Source organism: Staurois parvus, unplaced genomic scaffold (genome assembly GCF_062004578.1).
Source record: "Staurois parvus isolate SC_StPar_1 unplaced genomic scaffold, SC_StPar_1.0 ptg000303l, whole genome shotgun sequence".
In the NCBI taxonomy this organism is placed as follows: Eukaryota; Metazoa; Chordata; class Amphibia; order Anura; family Ranidae; genus Staurois; species Staurois parvus.
The window spans coordinates 1038534-1051465 of record NW_028318099.1 but is presented as its reverse complement, the minus strand read 5'-3'; the positions used below and the strand labels follow the sequence as shown (position 1 = coordinate 1051465).

General features: G+C 40.0%; 1 protein-coding gene across 4 annotated transcripts in view; it reads left to right on the top strand.

The window, feature by feature from the left end:
• Positions 1 to 12932, top strand: part of PRKG1 (protein kinase cGMP-dependent 1) — a 1352400-nt gene that overhangs the window by 1279077 nt on the left and 60391 nt on the right. The window lies entirely within an intron of this gene.

The following is a 12932-nucleotide window of genomic DNA, read 5'->3' as shown; positions in this document are numbered from 1 at the left end:
GAGAAAGTACCTCTTCATGTTTGCAGCGATAACTCGGTTGAAACCAAATAAATCAGCATTAATGCACAATTGTGCAATATTTGGATTCAGAGACATTAAAATGTTACTTGTAGGAATCCTCAAGTGGGGATCTGACTGATTGAAATCTTCATTCTCTAGTATTTTGAAAATAAATGGCATTTATTTAGTACATACTGTATATGCTTAAAGTAGGTTCTACTTCTCCTATGGATCACATGAGTGTACTTCATTCTGCACTCCTTAAAGATCATGACTTTAAAGTGTTACTAAACCCAGGACCCTGCATTCACTATATCTGGTCTCCCACAGTACACACAACATAGAAATATAATTATTTTAGTAGATTTAAACTGCTAAACCCCTTTTTTCATCAGCAGTTAGAGCAGTCTTGTGACTTCAAACAGTGTGCAGTAGAGCACATATTAAAGCTTGTAGAAGGAGTTTTCATTTTGCTCTGGGAGAATGCTGAACCCCTGACCTCTGTCGGGATAGTGTCGATTGGCCGTGTGCTGATAACATGCACTCTCCCAACAAAACAAAAAACACCTCTCTAGCATTACACACCAAGAGTGTGTGCAGAGTGTCTCCACATGATATGTCTTATCAGGAGATAAGAGGGGGACACTGAAAGAAGGGTAGGATCAGAGAGATCAGGAGATAAAAGGGGGACACTGGAAGAAGGGGAGGATCAGAGAAGTCAGGATCAAACATCCTAGGTTCAACAGTGAGTATAACAAGCATGCTTTACTGCATATACAGACTGATTTTACTGTTGTGGGTTTAGTAACACTTTAAAGTTGGGATCCACCTAGATGCCTGGACTAACAGCTGGCTCAGCCTCTCAGTAAGCCGCTGACAGCCTGAGCCAGGGTTTCCCACCTCCTGCACAGCCCAGCACTCCAGTGAGCATTGGAAGGGCAGAGCAGAGAGCCAATGATTGGCAGTAGGTCTCTACTCACTGAAAACTGAGAACTGAACAGTCATTGGTCAATTGCTCAGTTTTCAGTCATGGTAGCGGGGGACAACTGTAGGTGGGATTGCTGCTGTGGCCATCTAGGCGAGTATGAATGTTTTGTTTTTTTCCTGAACTTTTAAAGAGAAAACGTTGCCTTGCAAAGATGACAGGGTCTGTCTAAAGCCCACCCACTGACCAATTTATACTCGCCTCTCCAGTGTTTCCCTGCTGTTCCTACTTCTGTGGGTGCCACTGTGAAAATAGTCGGTGCCTCTGGGTATGGGGGAACATGTGATCTCCTCCTATAATGCAAATCTTGGGCCTAGAGACCAATTGCTAAGCCCAAACAATGTCACAAGACAGAAGAAACTACATTTCTGTTTATGAGCTCCAATACCAGCCAAAAGAGGGTATATTGGTGGCTGTTTAGAAAAAAGCAGTGGGTGAACGCTGGAAAGGTGAGAACAAAATGGTTGGATGTGGGCTAAACACAGACACTCACTTGATTGCTCAAGGTGAGTGTCTGTAGGTGTATAGTGTCCATTTTAGGCTTGTTATTCCAAAACATTGGCATTTTCTCCACAAACCTCCACCACTCTTCCCTCATCTGAAGTGGGAAGTGTGCTGAATTACACACTAAAATGAACACCATTAAGGTGGTACTTTTGTATCGGCATAAATACAGATTTACCCTTTAGAAACTTCTAAGTAAAATGCACCAACTTTAAATTGAGGTTCCGGCCCCTGCCCCCCCCCCCAAAAAAAAAATAAAAGTCAGCAGCTACAAATACTGAGGCTGCTGACTTTTAATACAGCACTTACCTGTCCAGGCATCCAGCGGTGTCTTCACCCCGAGCCAATTCTTCAAGTACCTAAGGGAAAAGGGCGGTTTCACAACCAGTTTCCTACTGCGCATGCACACAGCTTGTTTGCTTTGTGAATGGGCAGCAGTCCTGTAGGACCTGTTGATCTTCCCAGAGGGCTGTCAAAACCAGGTACCCGCTCCCCCCAAAAGGTACCAAATATGGCAGCTGAAGGAGAGAGGAGGAAGATAAGTGGAGCTTCCACTTTTGTGTGGAACTCCACTTTAAGCAGAGAATCAACTGCACCCGCAGAGTGCACAGTCTATTTGTCTTTAGTAAATCCACCCCAACGAGTCAACAATGAGCATTTTGTTATTCTATTAGATGATGTGATAACTATTACCAACAAGAGCCATGCGCATTAAAGAAAAGTTTTTTGCATTTGTTGGGACGAATGTATAGAAAGAATATGTGCAGCTGAATTAACTTTGAGAACTTTCCATTATGTTATCTCACTATATCACTTATTCTGCTCTTTACGTTTTCATCCTAAGTGCTGAAGCCACTTAGTTATAATTGTGCTGTGTAGATCCCTTCACCCTGCTAGGCACATCAGCACTTAGAGAAAATCATAATTGGAAAGTGATCTGTAAAAGATGCCTTAATTAGAGTGTCAGTATTAACTGAACTGGCATGAAATAGTTTTTGAAGTAATACAGAAGCTGAATCTAACAGGATAATATTATGTAGGGATAATGTGTAATAAAGTTTTTAAATCTTTTAACTAAAGCTGTTATTTATTTGGACATTATAATAAACAGTTTGTGATTTGTGATGCTTAACCGCAATAACAAACAGTTGATTATAGCCAACCATGAGGTGTTACCAGGAGCATAATTATATATGATGGGTCACAGCATGTCACCATCATTATAAGTTCCCACTGGCTTTCTAGCTTCAACCCCTAACCTGGCTTTCTTGCCAGTCCATTAACCCATTATGGTCCACTGATAGTTATTAAATGGCCTAGCAAAAAAGTCTTAAATGCACAAGGATGTGGATCAAATTACAGTAGCTTAGGCTCTTTAAGCACTTGAGCACTGGCCTATAATACCTCCTCATTACCAGATCATTTTTTAGTTTTCAGCACTTTGGTAGTTTGATTCAAAATGACTCCATCATGCAACACTGTACCCAAATGGGCTTTCTTTTGGCGGTATTTTTTTTACTATCTTTTATTAAAGATTACAAGAAAAACAACACTAGCATCAGCATATCCAAAAGAAGATACACTGTAACAGAATCAGGAAAAAAACATAATATTTATGATAAAGTATGCATAATAGAAACCAAGACATAATGTATATCAGTATGACATGTGACAACTGACCATGATAAAGAACTTTGTTCAGAATATAGAATAATCCAAAGTCTGAGATTTTATGCAAGAAAAAAAGGACATTTAGCTACCAGCATGAACTGGGCCAAGGAGACCCATGAGGGACCACAGTGTTATAGAAAGAGGTACAAATACAAACAAACAGGGTGTAGTGATTGATTGGAAATGAAAAAAAGCTGCTAGCACTAAAACGTGACCAACCCAAAATAAAATAATAAACAGAATGTGCAGCGCTAAAAATGCTACATATAAATTGTATATTGCAATTCGCAATCAAAAAAATACAAGTGAATCATATAAAAACGTTATGAACCATGAGGTATACAATGTTAGTAGTAGTAACATACATCAATAAGCACCAAAAAGTGAAAAGTGCAAAAAGACTAATAAAATCAGTGAGAACAATCCAGTGATGACAACTCTTCTGTGAGACCTTCACCCCTATACACTCACCAGAAATTTGGCAAACATACGCCCATCGTGGTCACTTCTGTTGGAGTCCACTATGAAGAAGGAGTGAAGGAGGCCATCACAGATTTTATTATCATTTTGGGCATATGTTTGCCAGATTTCTGGTGAGTGTATAGGGGTAAAGGTCTCACAGAAGAGTTGTCATCACTGGATTGTTCTCACTGATTTTCATGTTCATCAGTCAATGGACTTTATTGTTTATTTGTCACTTTTCACTTTTTGATGCTTATTGATGTATGTTACTACTACTAACATTGTATACCTCATGGTTCATAACGTTATTATATGATTGACTTGTATTTTGTGATTGCGATTGCTATATACAATTTATATGTAGCATTTTTAGCGCTGTACATTCTGTTGTTTATTTTTTTATAGAAAGAGGTGTTTATGGTCTGTCCAGGGGTCCCATTTATTTTCAAAGTGAGTTTTCAAATTATTATTATACAGGATTTCAATAGCACCAACAGTTTGTACATTGCTTTACAACATGAGGGCACACAGTACAGTTACAATCCAATCCAAAGATCTATTATCTCCTGCGCTCAAAGAGTCAAATCAAACGGGTATTAGTAACAAAGCAGCATGTTCATCCGCTGGTGATCAGAGGTTGTGCAGCTCTATCATGAAGCTGGGGAAGCTTGATAAAACTGTAGAAGAAGATGAAAGAAAGAGCGCACAAACCTTGCGCATTACCTCAATAAATAGTGACTAATTTTATTATTAAGGAAATATACTCACAAAGTGATGGTATAACAGGCATAAGTAACCATAATCCACACAGGTTTACAGGTAAATCCAAAAGAGGGGGGGGGAATGAAGGCTAACACGTTTCGAAGGGTGCTCCCTTCTTCATCAGAGCTGATCAAAAAAACAAACAAATACATATACAAATTCCCCTCAAAATATTTACATGAATCATGATGGTATAACAGGTGGTGATACTGTAGATGAGCATAGCAATACACATGAAAATACTCATACAAATGGCAATACGTATAGTAATAATAATAATGATGTCAAAAACCACATACAGAAAAGGTATATATAGAAAACGTACACACAAAAAAAAAAAAATTATTATACAGGATTTATATAGCACCAACAGTTTGTACTTTGCTTTACAACATGAGGGCACACAGTACAGTTACAATCCAATCCAATACAGGAGGAATCAGAGGACCCTGCTCGTTGGTGCTCACAATCCAACAGGGTTTGAAATCATTTTTCCATAAGCATAATTGCCTCTACCGTGGATTTGACCTGTGACAAGGTCCTGAGGACTTCCAGTAGAGTGCAATCAGCCACTAAACTGCAACACAAATAGTGTGGATTGTTTTTTTCTAGAACATAGGTGACTCCAGGAAGGGGGCCAAACAGTAGGGTGCCATAGTCAGTGAGATGGGGCTACCTACCAGGATAGTTGATGAGGATTGTATTTTCCGCCAAACATACAGGGGTTGATTTAGGAATGACAGACTGCATTTTGCAAAAGCAGTTGCTCCAGACCTTAGTAAATGAGCAGAAGCTCTGTTAACTTCTATCATGTTATAGCAAAAATGCAGTTTTCTTTTACTATTTTTAAATGTGATTTACTAAAGGGAAATAGACTGCAAAGTTATAAGCTGATTGGCTACTATACACAGCTGTACCAGATTCTAAGTGCACCAGTTTTAGTAAATCTGCCCCATTATGCCAACATCAGCATGTTTCTTCATTTCCAAAAAATTGTGGCAAAATATTAGATCACCTTGGAATGTCTTCAAAAAGGACTAATTTTGGTGGTTTAATTAGATTTGTTTTATAACAGAAAGTAAGGCAAAACAATGTTGGTCTTTTTCTAGTAAAAATAACAAAACCCAGTGGTTATTTAATTCCACCAAAAAAGCTCTATCTGTCTCAAAAATGCTATAAAATACATTTGGTGCAGTGTTGCATGTGTAAATGTCAGTGAAACTATCACCTTCCTTACAGTGTTCTTTAGCTAGTGGGGCAGCCCATTCATGTCTATGATAGTTAATCTGTTTTTTCATTGAAAATATTTAACATCTGGAGTGTATTTGGTCCAGTAATCACTGTTGTGTCTGTAAAGCTGCTCATAAGCCCTGAGATGTGCAACAAATTTATCCATCCACACTAACAGCATGAATGGACAGAGATTCCTGCTGCCGACTATTGTATGCTGATAGACTCATCCACCTTACTAACCGCTCCGTATCTGCCACCCCCCTCTGCCAATCCCTCCACTGGCTTCTGATTGCCCAACGGATAAAATTCAAAATACTAACACTGACGTACAAAGCTGTTCATAACACTGCCCCAAACTACATCACTGACCTGATATCCAAATACCACCCAAAACGTACTCTCCGCTCCTCACAAGACCTCCTACTTTCTAGTTCCCTGGTCTCCTCATCCTATGCCCGTCTCCAGGATTTCTCCGGGGCTTCACCCATCCTCTGAAACTCCCTACCCCAATCCATCAGACTATCACCTCCTCTCCTCTCCTTTAGGTGCACCCTGAAAACCCATCTCTTCAGGGAAGCCTACCCCTCCCTCAGCTAATTGCCGATCTCCTCCACTCTTCTTACCACTCCATCCCCTACACCTATTTCCTCCTGTACCACTATCCCCTCCCTCCTAGATTGTAAGCTCCAAGGATCAGGGCCCTCGAACCCCTCGTGTATCGCATTGTATTGTTACTGTACTGTCTCATGTACTGTCTCCCATTGTAATGTACAGTGCTGAGCAAACTATTGGCGCTTTTAAATACTGTATAATAATAATGCTGACAGTTGCTACCAACAGCTTTCAAAATGCCCAAACAGTGACTGCATCCAATCAGATTCGGACAACAATTTTCTGCTCGGCTCCCACAAGTATTCATTTGAAGGAATTTAGGCAGGAGGGGACTAACATTTGCATAGTATATGGCCAGTTTAAGTAGTTTTCAAAGGAGAATATTTAAATTGAGCAATTACACTTTGGTATTAACTTTCTGTAGGTTACCAAACTCTCCTATATATGTTCACACAATAATAATACATTTTCTATCACATGTGCTGTATGTGGGCAGATTTTTCTGTTCTTTATTGGGTTCCTATGAAATGTCATTTTCTATAGTAAGAGAGGTGTCATGCTAGCATGTCAGTTCTGTTCTACCTCAAAATTTATAAGCCCTACCTTTAACCACTTAAGGACCACTTGCCTGTAATGTAATGTGGACAGGCAGCCCGTGCAGGCATAGTTATGCATTGGAACATCACTGCCTGCCTCTGACTATAGGACACATGCATGCGTGCCCCCGCCCGTATTGCCCGCTGTTATCATACGCAGCGGGTGTCTGTCAGCAAGTCCCAACCAACGATTCATGGCTGGGACCTGATGATCGGCTGTGTTCAATCACAACCCAGAGCCCTGTGTTGACAATCAACACAGGGCTCTGTACAGAGGAAACAATCTCTCTGTTTCTTATTCTTGCAATGCAAGAAAACGGGACAGAGATTTGTTTGTAAAAGCAACACACATTACATAGTTACATAGTTAGTCTGGCTGAAAATAGACAAAAGTCCATCTAGTTCAACCATAAAAAAGTTATAATCCTTTATCCACAGTTGATTCAGAGGAAGGCAAAAAAAACCCCAGCAAAGCATGATCTAATTTGCTCCTGCAGGGGAAAAAAATCCTTGCTGATCCCCCAAGAGGCAATCGGATATTTCCTGGATCAACTTTACCTAAAAAGAGTAACCAGTTATATTCTGTGTATCCAAGAAAGAATCCAGGCCTTTTTAAAATAAATTTGCTGAGTTAGCCTGAACCAATAGACTCTTGAGGGAGTCTATTCCACATTTTCACAGCTCTTACTGTGAAGAAACCTTTCCATATTTGGAGATTTTACCTCTAGAGGAAAAGAGATTTAGCGTGTCCGCTTGTCCTCTGTGATGACCTCAGGGTGAATAGCTCTACACCGAGTTTCACTGATTTATTTATACTTTCCTCATAGCTGAGCTCCTCCATGCCTCTTATCAGTTTGGTTGCTCTTCTCTGCACCTTCTCCAGCTCCCCAATATTCTTTTTATGAATTGTTGCCGAAAACTGAACCACATATTCCAGATAAGGTATTACTAATGATAATTACACATTGTTAGGCACACATTTAACCCTATGATTGCCCTGGATGTTAACCCTTTCTCAGCCAGTGTCATTAGTACAGTGACCGTGTATAGCACTATCCCTGATCACTGTATTAATGTCACTGGGGATGTCAGTGGCAGTTTTTCCATCCCCCCCCCAGCGACATATGGGGGTTTATTTACTAAACCTGGTTGACTCAGAATCTTGGGCACCTGTGCATGGTAGCCAATCAGCTTCTAACCTCAGCATGTTCAGTTAAGCTTCAGCAATAAAACCTGGAAGCTGATTGGTTTTTATGCAGAAGTGGACAAGATTCTGAGTCAACCAGGTTTAGTAAATAAACCCCTTAGTGTCAGATGGTCTGCTGCACTTGCTACACTCTCGCAGTCCCATTATAAGTAGCTGATCATCACCATTATAAAAAAAAATCCAATATATATATATCTTTTGTAGACATTCTAACTCCAATCAATATACACTTATTGATTTTTTTTTTTTTTTTTTACCAAAAAACATGTAGCAGAATACATTGTGGGCAAAATTTATGAAGAAATTTAATTTTTTTTTATTGGGTAGGTTTTATTGCAGAAAGTAAAAATGTTTTTTTCTACTCAAATTTTTTTGTTTACATCATAAAAATTAAAACTCCCAGTAGTGATCAAACCGCACCAAAAGAAAGCTTTATTTGTGTGAAAACAAATTATATAAATTTTGTTTGGGTACAGCATTGTATGACTGTGGAAATACCAGTTAAAGTAGTACCGTGCCAAATAGCAAAAAATGGCCTGGTCATGAAAACATTCCAGAGCTCAAGTGGTTAAGAAAGAAGGCTAAAATGCTGTGACTGTAGCTACTTCAACTCATCATTTACTTGGGATAGAATGACACCTAGTGGTAAAATATTTTGTATCATGGTCATTTTCCTAGAGGACTTTGTATTACGATCTGAAAGTAACTTACAGAAAAACAGGGATCTGTATCTGGTGCGCTAGCTTTGTGAACTAAACCTAATGAATTGGCCTTATCAAGCTTTGGATATGCAATATTTAGTTAGAATAATAAAGTATGGGGTGGATTTACTATGATTGGTGTACACAAATTTGGTGCAGCTGTGCTTAGTAACCAATCCGCTTCTAACTTCAGCTTGTTTAATTAAGCTTTGACAATAAAACCTGGAAGGTGATTGGTTTCTATGCAGAGCTGCACCAGATTTTGTGTGCTTCAGTTTTAGTAAATCTCTTCCATATTTTAATTTTGTAACTAAATATTGCATATCCAAAGCTTGATAAGCCCTGTGCAATTCAATAGGTTTAATTCACAAAGTTAGCACAGGATACAGATCCCTATTTTGCTGTTATTTTCACATAGGTCCAGTTAGATTTGAAAATTAGTCACACGACTAAAACAAAGATCCTAAGAACTGCGTTCAGTTCTTTGTGAACCAATATGATACCTTTTCTAGAAAAAATTAGAATATATTCATGTGCCTTGTAATTATCTTTCTAAAATACTAAAATGCCAAACACACTTATTCCAGTAGTGTAGAAAGGAACATACTAATAGCTGGCATTTCATGACGGTCATCAATGTATTTCCCCGGCCACATGCTTTAACCCATTGCTGCTTGCATTACCATTATGCAGAGCCATGGAGGTATAAAAATAAAATCACTAGATCAGGGCTTGATCTAGAGTAATGTCAGGGCAAAAATGTTTTACGGCTTGTTTACAACAAGTGCGATAGAAATGTTCGGGGTTGCTATTCCAGTGCAGTCCCACCACAAGACAAGGCAAAATGCCCTATTATGTGCCTGATTCTCCTAGGTGCCTGGGTGGTGGGATACACTTTAAAAAGAATTTGGATATTGTTATTTTTTTTTCACAGGGTCTTATGTTAAAGTGGATGTGAAGGCTTGCTTTTTGCACTCTTATTTGGACCTTAATTCAAAAAGTGTAGCATTGGTATGGTAAAACAGCATCAAATGTGCCTATACAGTGCCCTAAAAAAAATCTGCCGTTTGCCTGGTATTCCCCTGAAAAAATAGCAGTGCACTTTCTGTGCTTACAGTCTTATAACTGTACATCAGCTGTGCCAGAGAGATTTGGTGATGTAATTACTGGGCTGCTCACAGTTCTCCTTGCTAGAGAGAAAACTGTACCTGAGAACCTGAAGACTAACATCTCCATGCTTCTACTACATCCAAAGGCAATAATGGTGCCCCCACAGAGAGCTGCAGGCCCTGGGCAGAATTGATTATCTGATCCAGTGGTCAAAAGTAGAGAGCAAGGACTTGAACAGCATTTCAGGCATTGAGCTGGGCATATTATATCTATTACATCACCGTCACTGCACGTGAGCTGGCTGCACAGATCACTCTGCCTCTCCTACGGCCCAGTGGTCCACTGCAGCACTACACACAGAGCCAGCTACAGTGCAGATCATCCTGCCTGTCAATTTTGTTTACTGAGTTTTGAGCTGTTGCTGAGGGAACTTTTGCAAGACACCCTGGAGAAGTGAGGGGTTTGGACCCCCTTATCTACGCTCCTGGGTGGGGTGCACAGCTTTAACCTTTCAGATTCTCTTTAAAGTGTAAAAACAATCTTTCTAAAAAGCCTGTTTTGAATATTTTCTAATCTCCCCCACCTCTCACTTTGCTAACCTAACCCACACTCCACCTCCTCAGCCGAATACCTGTCGAATTCTGGCATTGTGTCCCCAGGTGTTCTGCTGCAATGCTTATATGCAACATTCCATCTTCTTGTGCTGCCTGCCCTATTCACTTTTATGGGGCAAGGAGATGCACTCAAAAGGTATGAAGAGAATGGACAGTCAAACTGCAGTGAAAATCCAGGAGAACTGATTCCAGAACCCCATAAACAGGTAAAACTATGGTGTATATATACTGGAATTTTTTTTTTAATACTAGTAATGGTGGCATTCAGTGACTTAATGGGACTGCGCTAGTATGATGGGCAATCTGACACTAAATGACACTTTTGACACATTGTGGGAGACATTAGTCAGTGAGACTAATATAGTGATCAGTGCTAAAATTATATAATGTACTAACAATGGCTAAGAAAGGGTTAAACATCTAGGGTGATCAAAGGGTTAAATGTGTGCCTAACCAGTGTTTATATGTGTACTGTGAGGTGCTTTCACTAAGGGATGTGCCGGTTTTGCAGGGAAACAAAAACCGGCACATCCCCACTGACAGGACAGTGCTCTGTATTGTTTACATTGACAGAGCTCTGTCCTCTCTTCCTCCACGCTGATCAGCAGGTGTAGGGAGTTAATCATTGGTCAGCACCCGCTGATTGGCTTGTGCTGTGACTAATCAAAGCAGACCCGGCATGCCCCCTACCTGGAAGTGTGGATCACATGAGGCAGTCGGCAAGCAGTTAAGCCAGCTACTGGTTCAGGGGGACCAGCCAAATTTTGATCCATGTATGCCCTGTCCAGTTTTACTGATCAATCAGTGCAGCTGGCTATAGCAGGCAGTACTGGTCAGTGTATTCTGATAGCAGGGAAGTCTCACTGCTGTCAGAATACAAAAACTCTGCGGGAAGGATTCCCCCATCCACATCGAGTGTGTGGATGAGGGGTATCATGTCTGCATTCACAGCAAGAGTCTCTGCCATCAAATGATTTAACTTGGCAATGCACCAGTCCGGGAAAAAAGTGAAAGAAAAAAAAGGAATACTTCAACAGCTGAATTGTGCATGCTTATCAATGTCTGTGGTAATGCTAGGAGGTTTTCTTTTTTTTTTTTTTTTACTTATTTTAATCTTTTTCTACCTGATAAATGATATTTCACAAAATTGCACAATTTCTACTGCAAATGAAGATGGAATCCGTTTACTGAACACCTCTCATATTCATTTTGCCGCAGCATTTTGGGTTTTTGTTTCTATGGAAACGTGAACATACATGTCAGTTGAATATAAAGACAGTCTTTTAAAGAAACACATCATCTTATAGTATAGTATTTCCAGGGCTGCTCACCAGTGTCAGTGACAATTTGAGTACAATCACTGCATGCAGGATCAACAACTGGAAACTGTTTTTCAGCTAGATGAGAAAGCAAGTGTAATGCAAAATGTTAATTTAGGCACAATTAAAGGGGCCATTGTCATACCTGTCTGCAGGTAATACAATTATGATAATATTCAGTATAAGAATATTCTTTTTAGTTTACATGCCGTTATTTATACTTTTGCCCTGCAGACAAAGATTGCCTGCCAAAGGGTCAATGAAAAGGATTGGGACAAACCATCATACTGTCACAAGTGCTTGAGCAGCCAGGATGTTTTCATTTCAACCGCGTGAATAAAAAAGGACAACAGAAAGTACCTCTGGTAGCATTAGGCTTCATGCACGCTGGGTGTTTTTTCTACCTTTAACACCCCTCCATGCAGGGGCGGACTGACAACTCATGGGGCCCCTGGGCAATAGGGGATCATGGGGCCCCTGTGTCCTTGCCCAAAATCAAAAAAGCCTATGAAAAAGGTACCAGGGGCATCTCACGGGGCCCTTTACTGACCCGGGCCCTCGGGCAGTGCCCGAGTTTCCAAATGGTCAGTCCGCCCCTGTCTCCATGTCAGCCTACGTGTCCATGTCCACATAGGCATTTAGAGGCAAAAAAATAAACACTTCCACTGCTTCCAAAATGCATCAAAAAATGCACTGAAAAAAGTAGGATTATGCAGCAGCACTGGAGTAAACCTAGGTTAAAAAAAAAAAAAAAAAAAGCGTTTCAGGCTCTTTATCCAGCAACAATCCATCATGCTTTTTTCTGCCGTGTTCTGCTATAAAAAAAATTTGTCAGGTGCTATTTTGGTGTTTTAAATGCTTCCCCTCAGCCCTATAGAAGAAGTACTGCTACAGGGCGGCAGGGCTGCCAAAATCACGTGTATGTATGTATATATATATATATATATATATATATATATATATACACAGTTGCAAGAAAAAGTATGTGAACCCCTTGGGATTACGTGGAGTTTTGCATGAATTGGGCATAAAATGTGCTCTGAACGTCATCTAAGTCACAACAATAGAAGAACACAGTCTGCTGAACATAATACTACACAAACATTAGATGTTGCCATGGTTTAATTGCACATAACATGTAAACATTCACAGTGCA